The sequence below is a fragment of the Gopherus flavomarginatus genome, chromosome 11 (assembly GCF_025201925.1).
Source record: "Gopherus flavomarginatus isolate rGopFla2 chromosome 11, rGopFla2.mat.asm, whole genome shotgun sequence".
In the NCBI taxonomy this organism is placed as follows: domain Eukaryota; kingdom Metazoa; phylum Chordata; order Testudines; family Testudinidae; genus Gopherus; species Gopherus flavomarginatus.
This window is the reverse complement of record NC_066627.1, coordinates 38606446-38629631: the sequence shown is the minus strand read 5'-3', so window position 1 is coordinate 38629631 and position 23186 is coordinate 38606446.

Here is a 23186-nt window from a genome sequence, read left to right as displayed (position 1 = left end):
TGTGTCTAGTCTAGATGCGGTAAATCGATCCCAGAGTCCTCTCCCACGTACTCCAGCTCAGCGAGAGGCACAGGGGGGAGTAGCAGCAGTCGACTTGCCGCAGTGAAGGCACCACGGTAAGTCAATCTAAGTATGTTGACTTCAGCTACATTATTACACAACTTCAGCTAAGTGAACTTCGATTGATTTCCGCTCTTCCCTCCCTCGTCCCCCAGTGTAGACCAGGCCTAAATCATACACATCAGCTCTATGTCATAGCTGGGATTAGCACTGAACTGAGATGCAGAGTTCATCTCTCCCAGTAAGAATTTTTTCAGTTGTCATTTTCAACCTTTAACTATCGCTTCCACCATTATTGAAAATTATCATGACCCTGACACTAAATCACTGTAGTGATGATGAGAATAGGCTAGGAAAGTGTGTGAGATTGTGCCAGCTGATATAAAATCTGTACTGGATACGATTTTGGTTAGAAAATACCATATGCAAGAGGACAAATGTCAATGCAATTTTCAGGTCTTTTAAAATGGCTTTGTTAATCATTGATGTATATAATACAAGAAGCTTAAGGTAAACAGCAAGAAATGTGCTGAATTGGAAAAGAAATTCAAACTATTTTTCTAGATTATTATAGTAGGCATCCGTATTAGCACTTAAATACTGCATGTGCTCTGTTTTAGTCCTTAGGGCATTTATTGTGTTCATGAAATGCACTAACATACAGATAAGCTAGCCTGGACTCTTCTGACAAACTGAAATTTGTGGGGAGGAAAGGGTTTGTTTTGACAAATTCCTTATTTTGTTCCCTTCCTGACTCCTTTCCCCCCCCCCAATAAAATAAAATTAAATTGTCTGTCCTACTCTGACTTTTTTTAAGTGAAATTCCACTTTGGCATTTGAAAACTTTTTTTTTATTTTCAAATTTAATAAAACTTGAATAAAAATGTAAAAGTCCCATTGAGATGAAACATTTTAACTGACCCACTCTGAAATATTTTGATATTTAGTTCATGAAAGCTTTTCAGATTTTTGACTCAGTTCAGCAAAGGAAGTTTTTTGAAGTCTCTCATGATACAGGAAAACCGTTTCTCACCCAGCTCTCTACATACAGACACTGAATTAGGCCACATCAGTGTATGCAGCCTGTAGTTTCAAACCACTGATACATACCAAAATCAATTCATTTAGCAAATTGTTATTTCTGAAATATTCAAATGAGGGATTATATTAAAGGAGTGTGGCGGAACATACAGTCCAGAAAATGTGGGGTGTTTGAAATATTAATTCCAAAACACCAAAGAACTGACTTAAATTTACTGTAATTATATCAGTGTAAGCTCTTCAGTTTTAACTGTGGTGAATTAATATATTTTTACTTCACATTAACTTACTTGATGACCTCCAAGGTCTTTTATCAATATTTAAGCCTTTCCACTGCCCTGTGAGAAGTGAGCATTATCCCCAGGTAAGAGCTGAGGAAACAAAGGAGTAAAGAGGTTAGAGGTCTTGAACAGGGTCACTAACTTAGGGCAGGGCTAAACTAGAGAGTTTTACAGTGTGCAGAGAGCTCTCCCAGTGGCTTCAATACTCCAGCCAACATAGCTACTGCAGCTCATGGGAGATAAAGAAGCTCTCTTCCCGACATACCAATGTCCACACCAGAGCTTATGTCAGTGTAACTTTAGATCACTCAGAGAGGTGGTTTATTCACACCCCGAGCAACATAACTTATCTAGACATAAGTTGTATGTAGATATAGCTTCAGTCAGGAGCAAAAATAGAACAGATCTGTTCACTGTGCTCCATTTCTGTTACATAAAGCCATTCCAGATTTATCTTTATTGTCTGCTATGAAGTTCTTCTGGTTCTTCTGGATCTATGGAGAATGGGAACTAGATTCAGGACTTCCTGCTTTAGCCACTAAACTAGCCACAGTGCAGACTAAGAGTTTATATGTAAACAAAATTAAGCCTTATCATAGTAACTGTGTATTTCATTTTATGCAAAGCACTATGTTCCATTCTACCTTCAAGCACAGTATCATTTCGGGGCTTTGAGTAATGTCTAAAATGCTGGAATATATAACCAAAATGTATGATTTCTACTACTACTGTAGTTATAACTGTCAGATCATTTGCGTGATAGCATTAATTGTAATACTTGTTGGGAGAAATTCATCCCTGTGCTTTTAGTAAAATTGTAGTCAGCTACATAACCAAAGAAAATGTTCTATTCTTTGCTTTAAAATTATAAGGACGCACCATTCATTTTCTCTTACTAGGAGGGTTTAGTACTGACTAACAAAGCTTAACACCCTCACACTTCCACCCCCCCTTTCTTCTTAACAGAAAGAAAACATGGGGGAAAATTGGCAATACAGTACACTACAGCTCAATCTTTCCAAGGTATAAAAGTATTTCTTCACTAATTTGTGCACACTTAAACATCCTACATTTAATTAGGATTAGCAATTTTTTTAATTGCAGGTGATTCATGGAGAAAAGTCACTTAGTTCTGAGTGCATTCATGCATAATGACATTAAAATATTAAACTAAAATAGGTTAACTAGTGAACTTCATTCATACTTCATTGCACCTGGGAAAAATTAGTTTAGAAAGTGGTTCATATATAGTAAAATCCTTTTGTTGGGGAAAATATGGTCTCCATTTTCAAACAGGAGTGCCACTGCAAATGTATAATTTGTACATCCAATTATGCATATTGAGTGCACAATTATCAGGCATGCTCATTTGCATTTGCAGTTTGGGGATCTGTAATGTACTGCAATCACAGCAGTGATGTATGTGACTTAAGTGTGAAATTGTTTATACATTTTTTTGTATGCGTGCAAGTACTTCTCATTGTGAAGGAACACATTGCCTTGAACATAAATATATATCTTTTTTTTTTTTTTTTTAAATGAGGACAAGCAATGCAAAAGATAGAATGAGGGAATATTTTTTTATTCACTAGTTGTGGATCCTTTTAGTGTAGTGTCATGTCCATTCTCCCCACAGGCACCACAGTCTACTAAACTGAGCACAGGACTGGAAATTAGCCCCTAGTATGCTGTCATCTTGGTCTCAGTTTGAAAACACTGCTCCCAAATTATAATATATTAAAGTACTGTACTGTAAAAAGGAGTTGAAGGTAGATAAAAATAATGGCATAGCTCATGATTACGGATTAACCTGTGTTCTTCCTGATCACCATCCATTCATGTCATCTGTCATGCTTTGCTGTTGAGTCTAATTTACAGTAAGCTCTTGGGGATAGGGGCCTGCCAGCTTTACGTATTTGTGCATCTATGTACCCATCTGTTACTATATAACTAATGGGCCAAATTGTGTCTCTATGCAGGAAAACCCCCTATATTGGTCCAGGAAACTCCATTAGCTTCCTCCACGGTCTTCATTAGTGATTCTTTCCCCGCCTCCCCCTGCCCGCCCTTCACGGATGAAACAGGGCAAAACTGCAGATCCCTCACAATCTCCAGAGGCCAGGCCCTCAGCTCAGAGTGCTTGTGCTTCATGAAGCACAATCTTGATCTATCCCTGAGTGTGACTTCAGTGGAGCCAGACTGATGGGCCTTCCTCTGATGGAGCAACCTCTGGGACTCAGAGGGACTGTGGTGGTTCCCCTGACTGAAGGGGGTCCTGGTTAAGAGTTAGTGCAGGCTCCGGATTCTCCATATAGGTCAGGGGCAAGGAAGGGGAATGGTGCACAGTTCAGCTCCCCTTAGTCTGGCAAATCACTAGCCCTGAAGAGGGCCACCCAGGCAGAAATGGAATGACAATAGATGTTCAGTCCACCTGTAAATAGGCTTCCACTTTTGTGAGCACAAATAACTGCAGATGTAATTTTGCTCTGGCAATCATTTGTACCCCTACTTTAGGTTCCTTGGACTTCTAAGTACCTTTATTTGTAGGTGATCCAGAGTATTTATGGGTGTGACTTTTCAAAAGTGCTCAGCATCAGTCTAACTGCTGCAAAAGAAGTTAATGGCAAAACTTTTAATTTCAGCGGGATCGGTTAGTTGACCACTCAGCATATTTGCAAATCCCACTTTAGATGCCCAAGTGTCTTAAACGGTGTGTACAAATACATAGGGCAGAAAAATTGGAGGCCTTCTCCTGATAATCCAGTCCTAACTGATTTGGCTGACTGTCAAAGGAAGTCTGTCAAAACCCCTGTTAGTACCTGGGGTCCTTGCTAATGCCTAAACCATTAGATTAAGTGCTAAACATGGTAGTATGCTACCTTGTGCCGTTACCATCTGTTTCTTGATCCACCTTAAATGATACAAGCTTTGGGACAGGGATCATCTTTTCATTGTATATGTGTATACTACCTAACACAGTGGGGCCCTAATCTCTGACTGGGGCCTCTAGGTTCTACCATAATAGAAATATAAGATGAGAATGGGAAAGAACTCAAGTGTTCTTGGTTCCCAGTTCTGAAATCAGTTTTCTTAACGGTCTGATGTCTTGGGGCTCTGTCTACAGTGTGGAAATTTCCTAAAAAATATCTGCTATTAATTCAGCAGTTCACCAGTGTTTGCAACGGTGGAAGCACGAGCAGAGACAAACTGATGATTGCTAATATGTCAATCACTGGGTCAAGTAGATAGGGCCTACGGGGAAGTCTTTCATTTCATTCAGTTGACGTATCCTAACTACCACAAGTAACGCACATTGGGATTTCCTATTTTCCAGTAAAGGCTGAGAATGTGTTTTGAGCATTAGGTGGCAGTGTTGGCATGCAGTAATCATTTGGAACAGATGCTAAATGAAGAAAGAGAGACTAAAAATGTCAAAGGTACTATATATCTGAAGGCCAAGTTTGTGCGATGTTCCTAAATTAATCGGGAGCTGCATGAGTGGTGGTAAAAACAAATAAACAGAAAGCGAGCCCAGAACATACCATGCACACACAGATTTTGATCTGTTTGACTTGTGTTAAAGGAATCACAGTACATAACCAGACACCTTCACTGACAAGTGAGATGAACCAAAAAGGAAGCCCGCAGAGACAGTAATGTTATCTCTGATTTAATTTCTTTCAGCTTTTCAACATTTACTAAAATGTGCTGCTGCAGAACACACTTAGTGCACAGTTTGGCTCCTGGCTACCATTATTTTTGACTGTTTAAGATTAATTAAAAGTTGTATTATATAACAATACATATCACTTTGTGACAGACAGCCCTCTGACTGGATTTTAATGAAAGCTCTCCCTGTTTATGAGCAGAGCTGGTCAAATTAATTGCAAGTAATAATTGTGGTGTACTCGGACATTAAAAAAATCAAATCTTTATTTACAAATGTTTTCATCTGTAAGTCAGCTGTCAAGATTGTCCAATAATGTTCTGCAAATAATATGTGATGCATTTTTTTATGCATTGAATAAATTTCACAAATACTTTCCATGACCCAGTTCTTCTCTTGCAACTTCCAGATTATTGGAGGGGGAGGAGAAAAGGTGGAGTGGGGAAAAGTGAAGCGGAGGAGTGGACTATTGATGCATGTTTGTAAATGTGTGCTATTTTCAGGGCTCTGTTAAGGAGAAGTAGCCATGCACTTTGTTTGAAGCTGAAGAAATGAAGATGAAGAAAAACAAACGTTACCTGTGCTGAAAATACCACCTTAAATGACTAGAAATGCAACAATTTTACAACTGCGCTTTATTTTTCACTATTAATACTGTTCGTTTTATGCTCTGCATTTCACTCTGCCTGGATGGAGAAATTAGGCTGGCCAGCATTGTTTCCCTTGCATTAACTCAAAACTGTTGTGTTTGGGTTCAAATCCTCTGCCAGAAAGTATTTAATTGAAAATTTAAAAAGTAACTGAACAAAACATTCCTATTCAAATGAAGTCATATAAGAATCCTTTTAACCAACTCTAAATTTCAGGATTTGACACGACCCTGCCTCAAGTTTTTCTTCCCTGGTAAGAATTTGTGGTATTTACCTGCCTGATTCCAAAGACCTGATTACCTTTAAAGCGCCAATTGTTTAAAGAAAGATTTTTGTCATGTAAAAGGTCTGACTTTTCCCTCTGGCAGCTCATCAGTATTGCAATTCTTCTAAAAGCTGTTGCTTTTCTAATTTGATGTAACCAAAATGCATCCAGCACCACACTGATAGTGTTCAGTCCAAGCTTAGTGATATCAACTTAGCTGCATCAGTTAAGCAAACAAACAACTTGGGGCACTGCTTGGCTATTGTTAATGGGATTTTTCAAATCACTCATTACAAATATGGACCTACAATTAATTTGAAAACTGACCAGTGATTTTCAATGCCTCAGTTTTGCATTCCAACTAGACACCTGAAAGAAGCCTGTTCTTCAGAGAGTGTGGAGCACATGCCCTTTTAACATGTCTGCGCTGGGCCCTCAAAATATTTGTCTGACTATTTCAGCCCATGTATTTATTCTGAGAATATATTTTGTGAATGTTATAAAATACAGATCAATGATACTTGCACACAACCCCAGATTGCTTAGGTTAACGCCTGCTCATTGAGGAACCATGGCAATGTTAATATGATGGTAATATGTAGGTGTTACTTTAAAACAAGCGTCTACTAAAAATATGATGTGTATGTATGAATTTTACTGGACAACACTGTTTTGTCTAATTATTTTTGATTGTTTATCACAGTGCTCCTAAAGACTCCAAGCATGCAAATTATGTAGGAGATATTCCTTGCACCAAAGAGTTTACAGTCTAAATACTCATGCTTACCCTTTTTTTATGGCACCTTTTGGATTTAAAAAAAAAATAATCCGTGCAAGTAAGGCCAGTTACACTGGTTAAGGACTGCCAGTTTAGCTATAATAGTGTAGCTAGACTCTCAAACACTCTTAACATAGACACAGCTTCAACAGACAAAAAAGAGTTTTTCTTGATATAACTTTTGCCATTTCCCTGAATTAAATAAGCTGTGCTGCCCAAAGCAGCTTTTTTTAGATGATATAACTGCATCTACCCTAGAGCTTTTTTCCGGTATAGAAATATCATAAAAAAATCACACCCCACCAGCCATTACCATACTGGCAAAAATATCTAGTGTAGACCTGGCATCAGGCTCCTAAGTCACTTAGTTGCTTTCAAAAATGTTGCCCCTCCTCTAAATCTCAGGGAGCTTCACAAAGGAGGTAAGTATTGTCCATTTTACAGATAGGTAAATTGAGGCACGTTGGGATGAAGTCACTTGCCTGAAGTCACCCAGCAGGCCAGTGGAAGAGCTGGCAATTGAACCCAGTTCAGTTAGACAAGATAGATATATTTTCAGAGGAAAGGAAGTAGTATCTCTATTTTATGGATGCAGAACTAAAATACAGAGAGAGTATGAGGGTAAAAGTCACAGAGGGACTTGGGCATTGCAACTCTGAGCTTCATAGCACCTAATGTTTAGGTGCCTAGAAAATCACAGGAACATCACTGCGATCCACAAAGCTGAGTTAGGTGTCTAGGATCCCTATACAATGAATGGGAGAGAGAGGCACCTAGCTCTGCTTAATGATCCAAAAATCCTGCCACTGGAATCTGGTGACTTAGGCACTTCTTGCTCCACACAAGCAGTGGCTAGAAGTGGTGCTGCCAACCTTATAACCTGTAGCCCATTCGTTAGAGCACTTGGCAGGGCTACAGGTGATGCGGGTTCAATTCCCCCATCTGCCAGAGGAGCAGAGAGGATTTGAGCAGAGGTCTCCTACCTCTCTAAACAGTGCTTCAGTTATGGACATAGGGGATATTCTGACATGGGGGTTCCCTTCAACCTCTCCCATTGAAGCTGTTGCACTCTGGATAAATAATGATAGAGTGATTGGAGCATGGTGATGATTGGACCCAAGTTCTTCCACCTCCTATATAGATGCTCTAACTACTGCACTGCAGGGTCTCCTTTCTGTTGATCTCTTTCACTGACTAGTTAAGGCACCAGCCCACCAAGTGCTTGCCTGGTGGCAAGCCACGGGGGGCGCCCTGCCGGTTGCTGTGAGGTCGGCAGTCAGGCTGCCTTCAGTGGCATGCGTGCGTGAGGTCTGCTGGTCCCATGGATTCGATGGCAATGCGGCAGCAGACACGCTGAAGCCACAGGACCTGGGACCTCCCGCAGGCGAGCCGCCAAAGGCAGCCTGCCTGCTGTGCTTGGGGTGGCAAAAAAGCTGGAGCCGCCCCTAGTTAAGTGGATACCTGGATAAATGGCACAGAGACCGCCCAGCAGATAGGGCCCCTCATGTGGCTTACGCACTGAATAGGCTTTATTTCCCTGAATAGTGAGTCACTCAGGCTTAAGTATAAGATAGGTATCTAGATGCTTACAGCGAGGCAGCGGCACTCTGCATGCCCTGAGGTAGGTACCAACAGAACTTTTACTCTGAAAATGTAGGCACTGAGGGAGTTTAGAGTTTGAGTGGATCGCAGGGGAACCAAAGCTGGGACTTAGGCTTCTAGGTACCTTTGTGGATCCCACCCTAAGGTCACAGAGTCTGTAGTAGAAATAGGAATTTACTCCAATTCATCCAAGATCTAGTTTAGTTCCTTATCCTCAAGATTATTATCCCACTCTAGTTTGATATTAGATTGTGCTTTTTAGGCATATCCCAGAGTCAGGTGTGATGTAGGCTGTTTTTCCAAACCTCTCCAGAGCACTGGAGGGCGCATACTTGGGACAATATCCTTTATGGGGGCCAGCTTGTTCCCCTTTCCGAATCTCCCGCTCTCCCTTTTGCGCCACTGCCTACTATGGGGAGTCTGTGAGCTCTTCAAGGCAGGGATGTACCTAGCCCATTGTGGGCATTCTCTTCTCTCACATTATGCCCCCATGTTAGGGCCAGGTTTGTAAGTCCCTTGAAGCAGCAAGCACATTCCCTCCTTGTTTGGTACAGTGTTGAGTATACTGCTGCGGAGCAAATGTTTAATTGAAAAATCACTTAAGTTATTTGCACAGCTCCTCTGCTCAGCCTTCAGGGACACTTGGCCTAAATTTCCAAGCTTATTTGCTTCAGCTGAAGGTACTTACATCGTGTGGAACATCATGGCTCACCGAGTTGCTGAGGATATATAATGATCCTCCTCTTTGATACGTAATCTGGCTATCTATGAGCCAGCATGTGAAGCAGGAAGACAATGTGGGGAGGGCACCCTGTGTGGCCTATAAAATCCCAGCCACTCCTCATTCTAAACTGGGAAATTCCAGAGTAGGGAGCCTGTCACTAAAATTGGTTCTGCTGACAAGCAAGCCCAAAAGCCGAGTCCAAAGTGCTGAGTACTCGCAACTCTAGTTAAAACCTATAGGGTGCGAGGGTGGGCAGCATCCCTGAAAATCAGGTCCTTGTGATTCATTCCCCAAATCTCTGTTCTGTCCACAAGGAGGAACCTCCCACAAATGGGCAAGAACAGGAAGCTCCACAGAGCATTGAAAGACTGAAACTTGTGGTAATGTTTTGTTCCAACACACAGTAGACTGTAACTTCCATACTTGGCCTTGGACTTTTTTTTCTTGCTCTGTTTGTTATTTCTTCCTCTGTATGGGTGAGCAGGAGCTGGAATCTAGTAAAACACACTGGAAATTGGTTTGTATTAAAACTTACTCTGTACTTAGGCAGTAAATTATCAGCACAGGATTAAAAGTAGGACATATATGGAATATTTGAGTGTAAGTGGAGTAGCATCCAGTATTCCTTTTTGGATTAGAGTTTATTTCCCAAATTTGTTTCCCCAAACATAAATCTTTTCAATGAAGTGGTCTAGCTGCTTGACAGCAAAACACAAACCCTTTCAATGCTGCAAGCTGTTTTTAAGGGTGTGGTTCGCTCATCAGCTATGCGCTGACACTGATTTTTTACCAGACCTTGATGACTGTTCTGTGTAATTCTGTGAAAATTTCAGAGCAACTGGAGAGAATGCTGGTTAATAGGGTGTGTGGAATGTAAAGCCAAGTCCCACACTCTTGAGTCCAGTGAAGTTTCACTGGAGTATCTAAAAGTACAGTCTGGCCCTCTTCTTCTTTTTTTTTTTTTTTTCAAATTTGCACATGATCTAAAGATGATATAAACTATTGGAATTACTGATGCAGTCTTCACCTCTTGTGTTTAGATAGGGCAGATCACATATGGTTCCTACAGAAATGTTTTTCCTGTTGGTCGTTACTGAAGTTCATTCCAGATGCACATACTTGTGTAGGCAGCCGCTATGTTAGTTCGCAAAGAAGCAGAAAGTCTTGTGGATCAGTGAGCCTCACCCAGTTGTTTGATTCAGTTTGCATATGTTAGCTTCCATACTTGCAGATGCTTATGTCAACTTCCCAATCTTTTGAGGTCTCGTTCTCATTTTTGGAGGTTGGCAAAGAGCCTAACAAATGCTCTTCCTTCTGAGGTCCCATGGACTTTTCTGTGGCCTCCCATCTGCCGACCCACAATCCCCTGATCTTGGAGACATCCCTGAGCTCTACAGTCTCTCAGCTATGCCTGGAGTTTGCTTAGCCATAAAAATCTGAAGCACAATTTATAAGCCCTTCAGTATAGATAGATATGAATGAAATGATCCCTAGTCAGGGAGGGGACCTGCATGGTATAATAATACTGGTGTAATGTTAGTGTTGTGTATGGAAGAATCATAAAACACCAAGCTGGGATTGCCTTAAGAAAATGCTTAACTTTTATTAAACAAAGACAATTTTAAGGAGTAACAGAAATCAAAACCAGCAATCAAACTCTTTCTCAGAAATTGCCCTTCAGCAGAACTGTTGTCCAAAGCTCTCAGGTTTCTCTTTTGCCTAGGTTTATCTCCAGTACATTTCTTAAATCCAGGGGCAGCTTAGAACATTGCTTGCAACAGAGTATCACCTTTTTGCCTTTCCTAGGCTCTTTTTGTCAATAAGAACACAAGAACTTCACTGGATGCTGTATTAGGTGGATGTGTGAAGCATGCACGTTTCTTCCTAAATACATGATCATAAGTACCTAAACAGAAAGCAGAAACAAAATTTCAAGTTGATCAAGAGCCAGATTTTCAAGTATGGTCACAAAAGGTGCAAATACTTCAATGAGTAGACAGGCAGGTGCAAATTGACTGTGGCTGGTTTGAGCCCACACTGAATTTTTTTCAGATATTCAATTTTCAAAAATTTGGCCCAGAATATATATTTAGAAAGTTTGGTTTTGGCTACAGCCCTTGCTCTAGTTGAAGTCAATTGTGTCGCCATTACTAACAATCTCTAGCTTTGTATATCTGGGTTGGAAATAGGTTGTTCTGAGTGGAAGCAATGTTGGAAATTGTTTTCCCCTCTAGTCCAACACCCAGAACTTGTTGAACTTTATAGAATGGCTGCAAGGCTCAGGATCTAACCTCTCAGACTTCTGCCTCAGGAAGTGGAGAAGAGTAGATTATGAATATTGTTGAATTTATGGGACAGATCTATTTCTTCTGCTGTTGCTCAATGTACTGGCATTCACCATACATGTTTTTTTTTTAAATTCTCTGATAGTGAGTGCCTCAGTGTTTTGTTTCAGAGTAGCAGCCGTGTTAGTTTGTATCCATAAAAAGAACAAGAGTACTTGTGGCACATTTGAAACTAACAAATTTATTTGAGCATAAGTTTTCGTGGGCTACAGCCCACTTCATCGGATGCATAGATTGGAACATATAAGAAGAGTGTATATATATAATACACACATACTGAGAAGATGCCATACCAGCTCTAAGAAGGTAATTAATTAAGATGACCTGTTATCAGCAGGAAAAAAAACTTTTGTAGTGATAATCAAGATGGTCAATTACAGACAGTTGACAAGAGGTATAAGGATAGTTATCATAAAGAAATAGATTCAAGTAGTGTAATGACTCAGCCATTCCCAGTCTCTATTCAAGCTAGAGTTAATGGTATCTAATTTGCAAATCAATTCAAGCTCAGCAGTTTCTCGTTGGAGTCTGTTTTTGAAGTCTTTCTGTTGCAAAATTGTTTTGTGTGCCTCGTGTGCTGCTCGATTTTCAGAAAGGCTGAGCACCACAACTTCCGTTACTCAACATCGTGGAAAATCAGGCCCTGGGTGGCTCAAATAGAGCCTCTAATAATGAAGACGCCCAGTATTACTGGATACTTGAAAATGTGACTCATAATTTTCTTTTTACATATATTCAGGGGCAAATCATGTCATGTTTATACATTAAATGAGAGTGTATAATAGTAGCTCCATTCAAGTTTCTAGCTTAAAGAAGCAAAAATGTTATTAAATTAAGATGTCAGTTATTTTTGGTGTTGTAAACTTTAGGCCATCTCCATGTGAATGGAAGATATAAAGCAAACCTTTATTTTTTAACCTAATATTTTACACTTTTGGTGAAGGGAACTGGAAAATATGCTGTAAGGCCACCCTATACTAGTGGCCACAAACTGAAACTATGAAAACTTGTCAGTTGTCATCTGATGAAACTTTAATAGCATCTTCTAGAAATGATGGTTTGAAACATTTTATTTTGGAGCAATATTTTTGCCAACATGTCTGAATTTCTTAACTACCCTTTTCTTTCTTTTTTTATAGAAATAGGGAAAAAGAGATGCTGTCTGAGATGCTAGGAGGTACAGCCCAGGGGGAGCGGGTGCAAAGGTGGTTTTAAGCAACTTTTGAGACTCCTAACATAGATTAGAGCAGCCCCCAGTCTGCTCTAATTTGTAGCAGGCTTCTAATGGCTGCTTATGGGCTGCTCTACAGTTTGGAGCAATCCAGACTCCATAGCACTGTGTGCTATATAGACTCCTGCTGTCCCTGGGCTAACCCTGACATGCAACCTTGCAGCAGAGTTCTTGTGACACACTTACAATTGTGGCCACATGCTGAGGGGTGGGGAACACAATCTGTCTCTTGGTCTCCAAGTGGAGAATATGGCAGTAGGTTAGCCTGTAGGAGGTTCTTTCTTTTCATAGACTTCATACAAAATATGTTGGGTCAAATCCTGTAGTGTAGTTTGTATACTGGTGACACACCCATTAACTTCAGTGGGAATCTCACCTGAATAACAGCTACAGGATTTAGCCCTGTATTTATAAACCATACCTAGACTCTGAAATAGTTTTCCGAGTTAAGTGACACAGAAGCCCCACTGCTGGAGCTGAGGCTAGACAAAGCCATGGGGACCGTTCTATAGGGAACACTCCTGTATATGCAGACAGCAAGATGAACTGGATGATCTAATAGTCTTTTTCCATCTCCAAGTCCGAGTCATTTGTTATTTTAAAATAAATTATATATATTTTACCCTAGAGCAGGGGTGGGCAAACTTTTTGGCCCAAGGGCCGCATCAGGGAATAGAAATTGTATGGCGAGCCGTGAACACTCACAAAATTGGAGTTGGGGTGCAGGAGGGGTTGTGGGTTCTGGGGTGTGGCTGGGGATGAGGAGTTTGGGGTGTAGGAGCTCTGGGATGGGACCAAGGGGTTCAGAGGGCAGGAGGGGGATCAGGGCTGAGAAAGGGGTGCAGGAAAGTGTGCAGGTTCCAGCTGGGGGTGCAGGCTCTGGGGTGGGGTTAGGGATGACAGGTTTGGGGTGCAGATGGGTGCTCCAGGCTGGGATCAAGGGGTTTGGAGAGTGGGAGGGGGATCAGGGCAGGGGGTTGGGGCATGGAGAGACGCTCAGGGAGGTGCAGGCTCCGAGCAGTGCTTACCTTAAGCGGCTCCTGGAAGCAGTGGCATGTCCCTTCTCTGGCTCCTATGCGGAGTCATGGCCCGGTGACTCTGCACGCTGCCCCATCCACAGGCACCACCCCTGCAGCTCCCATTGGAGCGCATAGGAGCCGGAGCAGGGCCGTTTTTGTGGCAGCACTTTACACTGCAGCACAGGAGAGGTTCCAGAGTAGCCTTGGGACCTCTCACTCCTTGAGATGGCATAGTTTTGTCATAGGAATGAGAAGTTTGGGCTCAAGATCACTAGCACAGTGCTGGCCACATCCGTCATCCTGGCTGGAAGATGTTACATGTGGTCTCATGGGTGGCAGGCATTCAGATCAAAGGATGAAGAAGGAGATTGTGGTAGGTCCCAGCATGAAGGCAAAAGAAGAGTCCCCTCATGGGATTCTAACCTGACTGGCATTTGATTTGGATCAGGCCTATTTGTAGGGCTGGCCTTATAAAATGAAAGGCTCCAACACGCCAGAGATGATGTGTCATGAGTTGCCTCTTCTGATTTCACTGCTGTAAGAGGAAATCATGTGGTGTCTTTCCACCCCTCTGGTCCCACTGCCAAGAGGGCTGGAGTATGCAGTGAATGGTCTCCCCTTTCTCCCTCTGAATGCAGGGAGAGATTATTACCTTAGTCTATTGGACGCAAGTTTGTACAATGCCCCATGCAGTTACTTGCATTGTGTGTATGTAAGACTGGCCCTGCGTTATCTCCCTCAGGACTTCTGCTTCCTGTTACCATCAAGAATACTGGGTTGGACCCTGCTTTTCTTCTTATACTTTATCACCCAGATGCAGAGCAGTGGCAATTAACTATAGCTAACAGATGATACTGTATCCATCATAATTTAATGAGTATAAGGCTTGGGAATCTCTGCCACTGATAGCTTCAACTCATCTGCAGTAAATAACAAATCATTTTCTTGTGTGGTATCAGCTTCTGCTCCTGAACTCCAGAATGTGAAACATCACCCAATTCAGAGAGAACATTAAGGGAAACGAGGGAGTACTTAGGGAAACTAAGTGTTAAACAGAACCATCCGTCTGAGGTGGAGCACTTGAGAGCTGGGTATTTGGTATCTCAATCATGCCTGGTTTATGGCTAGCAATCCTTGAATTTGTGTGACAGCAACCCAATGCCTTTCAGTAGATTACATCATAAATAGCCCAGGCATGAAGTGGTCAGAGAATCCAGATGAGAGAAAGCAAAAGATATGTAGAAACAAATGTGGGGTGATGTAGTTTGATTTTTTTAAAAATAATTAAGAGAAGAGAGGATGCTAGAAATGGGTCACAGAGCTTACTCAAACAGGCACATTCCTGTGATTTTACTCCCACAAACTCTCCAGGTCAGACTTTTTCTCTCTGTGTTGAAGGAAAGGAGAAAAATAGAAAGAAAGAAAAAAAAAAAAGAACCCACACAGAAGTCAATCCATCAAATGTCATTACAGATTTATTAAGCCTGATGTAGAAAGACTTTTAACAGTAACATCTTCAGAAAGCATAAAAAGAGCACTTCTGTTCAGTCTTGTGCTTTGAAAATCTAAATATATTTTTATCATATAAATAATTCTTTTCATGTTTTAAGTGCATCTGTTTTTTTTCCCTTTTCAAATTTCCATTTTACAATTGGCCAAAACTGAAGTCTGCATTGACTGAAATGAAGCCATTTGCAAAGCTAATGATGTTGTGAAGCATGTCTATGGTGAACCATATCAGCTAGATTTCAGAAAGGTAGTTCAATGAGTGCAGCATTAAAATGAGGGACAGCCTCCAGCAAAATCGTAATTGAACACACCCAAGTCCTTAATGTCTGTAGTTCGGTTTCCTGATGCAAATTACGATAACGTTTCAGATGTGAACAGTTGCTTTCCAATAATAGCAGTGAGAAAGAGACATTTTCTGCCACAAAGGAAAGAATTACCATGTTTAAAAATGTAAATAATATATGTATAGAAACCTTTTTTATGGAAATGAGGCATTCAGGATTATATGAGCGATTTGGGATTTTTTTTCTTTTAAATACAACAGATAAAGATGCCTCATCGATTATTTGGGACTTTAATTACAGTTCTAAAACGAGTGATTTTATTTGCAGTGATAAGAAATTATAGAGCAAAATATCATTGGTGAGAGATTTCAATGCTGCAAAATCATACACAGAAATACATCTTATGTGTACCAGTACACAGCCATTCTTTTGTCAATCAAACAAGGCCTTAGATAAACAGGTTTGACCTAATTTAAATTTAATAAGATACATAAGACCTTGATTGTTAATAATTGGTTTTGGGGACACTAAAACAATAAAAGCAGTAATCTCCTCTAGTATAAATTATATGAATTTATTTAGCAATCAACCAAAGAAAAAAATGCAATTAACATTTTCAACTTGTTATTTAGTTTAAGTTAGTGATAATAGACAAATAATTTGAAGCAAAATTGCCACTTTTGAGAACCTTGGATTTGAGAAAGACAGAGAAATATTGGGAAGATGCATATCTGTGATGAATCTTTTTGACCACTAGGTGGTACAATCCTCCTAGGAGAAAGGATTTCTGTTTATTTTATTCATTTTTTTTTCATTGTAAGGACCATTCATAATCATCAAAACCAAGTGAAACATGGTTTTGATTAAAACAGCCTGTTGGCTCAATAATCTTAGTAATTTTAAAAACATCCTTAATGTGGAAGAAGAACGCTGGAATGTCAGAAATGGCCTTGGGGCCCATTATAACAGCAACAAAATAAATAAGGAGGAGAAATGAGAGGTCATGAAAACAAAATTAAGCTAATGTTTCAAATTTTGACAATTATGAATTGTTCCTCTAAGAAGACATTTTTTAAAGCAAAAAATTCAGGCACTATTAGATACAATACAAAGGGAATAATTGTACATGTATGGGACTAGGCATGCCTTAAAAGCAAAATTTGGACTTAGATTTTTTTCCCCCTCCCCTATAGCCAGCAATTGGGCAGGTCTCATGCAAACACAGACTTGCTTCTCATAGTTCCTCTGTAAACTCAACTCTAACTCCTTTATAAACCATAAAAAGATGACGACGAAGGAAAACAAAATAAAAAAAAATTACAAGCATATTTTTGACTAAAAAAATTATTCCCCGGAATGGACCAGTTTTGTAGGAAACAGAAACAAGCAAATATAACAAAATCTGTGTTCATAACATGGCAATATAGTTAATATATACAAATATGTACAGTATAAAAATGCATCAAAGGCTTAACTTTCCATCCAACCAAGCTGCAGTGCACAATGAAAAGCAGCTTGATGTCCCCCCTCCCCCTTTCCCCTGCCCTAAGTATACAGGCAATATATTCTGTACAGCATGCACTTGTTACAAAATGAGTGCATAAGCACCGAAACATTCTATAGATAAAGTCACTGTGATTTCTCTTTGAAAGGAGTCCTGTTTGCTTTGTTAATATAAAAAAAAGTATTAACTTTTATTTTTGCGATTTGTGGTATATACATTGTTTTTCGTCTGACCGAAGAGAAATAAGCTTTTGATAACACATTTTAACCTTTAAAACAAAATTCTAGAACTAACACCTATGGTCAAGAATGTAACCTGAAGATGCTGCCAATATCAAACTTACTAAATACCACAAGCATTTGTTCAGAGCAAGAAATAGCTGACTGTCAAATTTACTGGGGTGGCCAACTGTTCTGCATTATTTTAAATAGGGATGGATATTTATGATTCATGCTGACATATTCAAGACATTAGGAAAAAAACAAAGGATGGGATTAATAAGTGATGGCTATGCACTAGACAAAAAGGTATATTGTACCAGAGATATATGACAGTTGAGTACCCTGAGCCAAATAAAAACTGTTTAGCTTGTCAGCTTTTGCAACCTGTATTGCACATTCCAGCATTTGCCGCATTATAAAGCCAAAATACTGCATTGTATGCCCTGAAGAATCCTGCTGTTTTTGCTCAGTGCAAATACACACAGCTGTTACTTCAGCCACAGAATGGTTGCATGCTTTTTATATATATGCATATTGTACATAAATGCATATATATCTAGATATCTGTCTGCATCTACATAGCTATCTATATCTATCTGCTTATATCTACATAGATACAGAGAGATATATAATTCTTGAATGTTACATGGATCATTTAGTTCGTGAAAACCTTACCATACAAATCTTTCACATTTGAGACATAATTGCATGGCTGTTTAAGTTCTGTAAATACAACTCTTCACTTGGGGCTGATACCCAACTGTGGATTTGTATTTCAAGATAAATCAGTCAACCACCTTGCAATGTATTTGTATTTTTGCACAATTGTTTGTTTGTTTTTAAAAGTAAAACATTGGTCATTTTCCTGCCATCTCATCTGGAATGTTTAAGAAAACGTATTATCTGTACTAACAAAAAAAAGGGGGGTGGGGGAGGAGGAGGCCTGCACAGGTAGATAATCTAACTCAAGTAGAAGCAAGTGTGACCTGCTAGGATTAGTATTTAATCTGTTTTATCCAACAGGGCATTTTACAAAGGCTTGAAGACATTTCACCAGCTGAGAATGAAGATGAGCTGGAAGTTGGAGTTTATTATTCTTGGTAAGTCCGATGGAACAGCTACATCACTTGTTAAAATTATCTCAGAAGAAAATACTATACAGACACTCGGTACAAAAAGCAACTTTACCCTAGGCTTTGTCTATACTTAAAATTTTTGCCAGCATAGTTAAATCAGCAAAAAAACAAAACAAAACAAACTCTAGTGTAGATGCAGTTATACCAGTATAAAAGTATTTATACCAAGATAGTTTATTCCAGGTAAGCAAAGCAAAATAAGCTGTACTCATATAGCTATTTTTACCCTACGGCTTTTACTGGTATAACTATGTAATGAAAAAAATCATATTAATAAATGTCATAGCTATGCCAGTAAAACTTTTTAAGTGAAAACCAAGCCTTAGATGCCATCTGACATGGGCTGGGGACTGCATTTGCTGAAGGTGTTTTAAACACCATTTAGTACATAAGGAAAACAAGTTTAGAAACAGTGGAGCTGCATTCTGATCTTATGCCCTCGGAAATCTAGAGTAACTGTATTGACTTCAGAGAAGTTACTCTGGATTTGTACTAATGTAAATGAGTTCAGAATCTGCCCCATAATTTTAAAAGTTGGTTGAAATATGGCTTGGTCTTGTCTACCATGCTGGCTGAAATTTGTTGAAACCAAATCAGACTGAGCTGATTCTAAACAATATCTGAAACTAAGTTCTCAGCCCAATGGATATAGGGCCTCTCTCTGGGATTGCACATTAATTTTCACTGATTGTACTTATTTTGATTGATCCTATTTAAAAGAACAAAACCCAACCAAACAAAACAACTCAAAGCCTTCTTTCCCCACTGAAGAGGATTAGAGTAATGACAAAACCCTAAATTGTGTGTACATGAATGAGATCAAATATTACAGGAAATAAAAAATATCTGGAAGAGTTTATTTATGGAGTTATTCCTTTAAAGGCCTGATCCAGTGCCCAACAAAATTAATGTAAGGACTCCTATTGACGCCAAGTGATGTTGGGGCAGGCCTTTAGTTTGATGAAATGTAAACTGAAAAATCTACCTTAAAGTGCCTGTTTTTTCATTGTTTAGATACTTCATGCATCTCAAAATCCAGCAATTTTACTCTCTCTTTTTTTCAGCAAAACAAAGAAGGACTCAGGACAATATTTGCCTGAGTTTACAGATTTCATTTTCTGTCTCAAATATTTCAGAGACATTATTGAAGAACTAGGTGCACTAAGGAAAATAAATTAGCATGTTAGTATCTTGATATACTTTTTCAACAGAAAATAATTAGCATTTGTTTTAAAAATAAACTATGGCAAATTACGGGGAAAATTCTGATAAATAAAGATACTTATCAGGAAAGCTATGCCCACTGAGATAGAATCTCAGTGGATTTACTATGGCTTTCTTCAAAATCCACAGAGAAACTAATTTACAGGTCCTCTGCAAGAAGAAGCACAGAAAACTGAGGTCAGTGGGTCAGGGTTACATATTTACATGAGTGCATAGCATCACATGGTCTCAGAAATAATATGTCAGGTTATGTGTAGGGCCATTGCAAGTATAGGGGCACATGCTAGTAGTACTTTTTCAACATATAAATTTACCTGTTTAGGAGGTGGTTATGTCAATTTCCCTGCAAGGTGACTGATGGCCTTTAAACCCTATTGTAATTGTGTTGTATTGATTTGGAATCTGTGATTAATATTGTCTTTACTCAGAAAGTTTTAAATATAAATTGCATCATTCATCTGTTTGTGAAGGCAAAAGACAAATGCTACCGAGATCTATTTATACTGGGCACAACTGCGTCCTTTGCAGTGAACTTTGCAGTAAGAGGCAGGGTGGCATGCGGGGGGTAAGGAGGCAGGAATCTTTCTTCACCCCAACCTTCCTCCATGCTGCTGGGTAGGGCTGCATCTTGAGCTGGTTGGGAAAATTTGACAAAAATGGTACTGACATTTTTCATTCCCCAGCTCCATTTTCTCACCAAGTGTAATTGCAACATAGCATTCCAGACTGTGCTCCTACTCCGGCTGGCACACTAAAACACTGGCCACTCAGGCAGTGCTCAGCACCTGGCTGAATTGAGCCCTCAGTAACTAACAACAACAGGTGAAACTTGCATAAGCCAAATCCCCTCTGAGCTGTGCCCAGCTCCCACCTATGCACTGCCTCAGGCCCCAGGCCTTGAAGGGCCTTTTCTTCAGCCTCACAAGGCTTTGCAGACCTCACCCTGCTTTCTTCCAAAGCCACCACTCTCCTAAGCCTTATTTCTTAATGCAAATTAGAAAATGGACCTCTGGTATAAATGGCCTCGTTTATATGCCAATAAGTATGACACTTTATTTATTATGGTAGTTTATTAAAAATGATTGGGGGAAACAAAGAGAACACTAGAAAATAATCCTTTCCTTATAAATGTATGAGAGTTGACACAATAACTTGTAAAAACTCCTTGGGACTTCACCCTTTACGGTGTTAATATATAATTATTGATTTTTAAAATGACTTCTTATATCCTCTATGATCGCTAAAGGAGCCAGTGAGGTCAGTCTTGTAACTACTTTTACAAGTAGGTAATAAAAATCCTTATGAAGTTGCATTGACAAGTAATTACTGGATATGTTAGTTGATTTTCAAAGGTTTTTTTTTTTTTAATTGTAATTGAACTAATGATAGCCATTTCTAAAAGCTAGATATCCTCTTCTCTACTCCCACACAACCCCCTGATGCCTGGACAATTAGGGCCTTATTTACAAAACTGCTGAGCACTTCCAATTCTCATATTTTAGGCTTTAAGTAGTTGCTAATTCTACATACCCCTTTAAAAATCATTTTTAAAAAAAAGGTGAAATGGCTTATTTTGACATGTACAGTAGCAGAAAGGAGGCTATGGTTTCTACATAAATCTTGCAAAGCCATACAGAAGGGTAACAATTCTTACTGCTTTATTGCAGCGCAAAAGCATAAGCAGCTTGGATATGTGGTGTACCAGTATGCCACTTGTTAATAAGCAGAGATATGAATCATAAATATTCGGCTGTTTGATCACCAGGTTTTTAATTAATGTTTTGATGATCTCCAATAAGAATACAAGTCAGAACGATAGATATTGAGTAGATGTGACAGAGAAAAGATGCAATGATTTTCTGTTACCTGATTTATATGACAGATAAAATATCAACTCATCCTGCTTTAGACATAGAAAGAGAGATGTATATTTTCTTTTTTTATATATCTTCTTGTAAAAAAAAGAGAGTCACTTAATTCAAATGTGTATCTAAAATGTTCCCAAAGGACAGTGATGCAGGCAAAATAGTCGAAGTTTAGAATGGTGTAATAAAGGTTTGTGCCCAGATTCTAAATGAAGTAGCTGTTCCAGCGCTTGACTATGCAGTACCTAGTTTTCTTGAATAGATCAGATTCTGTTCTCTAGGCTGGTGTCGATCTTTTACTTGTGTTCTTTGGGCCAGAGCTGCTTCTGGTGTAAATTGGCATAGTTCAGTTAAAGTTAAGGGAGCTATGCAGATTTACTGTAGCTGAGAATCTGGTCCAACAGATCTAGCCCTGCGACATCATCAAGCTCTTGCAAACTTGCACTGAGGAGCAATGGCGCTTCTCTTCCAAACTCGCTCCCCACCCCCGTAGCTGCCACAGGCATTTTTGAAATCTTTTCATACATGCAGCAACCTGTTATTTACCAAATAAATAAATAAAACAAGGAGAGAGTGCACCCTATGAAAAAGAGAGCACAGACCTTCCACTAGAGAAAGCCGTAACTTTTCATCTCTATTTGCACTCACTGGTCCCAACATGATTGTGTGTCAGCATAATTCATATTAGAGTGCATGTTCTGTTACCCAGGTTCTACAAATGCCTCATTTTACATGTCTCTCTGCTGAAGGAGACGGTCTGCTTGAGGGAAGGAGGGTAGTCCAGGCATGACAGATTGTAGAGACAGAGTTTCCTCTTGAAAAAATGAACCCATAACTTCATGGTTAATCTCACTAACAGGGTGTCAGAATCTGGTCTATGAATAAAGAGAGAACCAAAGGGCCCTACAGCCCAAAATATTGAGGCTTGAGTCCCCAAGTATCACCTCATCACCCACTGACTTGGATGGAATGGAGGAGGCTTAGTTCCTCAGCACTTTACAGAATCGGGCCCGCTGTGCTGTTAAAAAAAAATAAAAGGCAGCAAAAATGTGTCACCTATAGAGCCTGCTTCCACTGAAATCAATGGCAAAATGTCCACCGGCTTCAGTGTAGAGCAGGATTAAGACTGTCAGAAGTCAACAGGAGGTTTGCCAATTGAGTGCAGTGGGAACAGGATCAGGCCCCAGCCCCTAGTATTTGCTAATGTATTTTATGTCACAAAATGGATTTATTTCTTTATTAAGAAAGAGAAAAAATCTTGGTGTTGGAAATATCCATGTTTCCCCCAAGTGGAATTTGATAGTAGTGCAGGACTCACAATGCAGGAACCACCCCACCTCCGCCCCACTACGTAACTTCATTTAATAATCCTGATTTGGACAGTGCAATTTAACAGCGTCAGAGGAACCCAGTGCTAATGCATTGATTTCACTTTAATAGAATTTTGTTGTCAATGGACAGGGCTTGGCACAGTGCAGGCTTCAGTCTTAACCCATCTGAAGTCTCTGTTCATTTCCAGTTGAGCTCATTCATTTCCAGTTGAATAGGTTAAGCAAAGACAGACCTCACTGTTCTCAATTCACTTTATGATCCTCCCATCATAAAAAATAATATCAGCACCTTGCTTTTCATGTCAGGACTACATTTGAGCTGCTATTCCCTATGCCCTGAGTAAATCCCGTAAAAGCCGCCCCGTTGTACTGTCGCTATTTTTCCTTGTGGATGATTGATTGATGGATGAGTGCTGACACTTCAATGAAGTTATTTCGACTGCCATCTC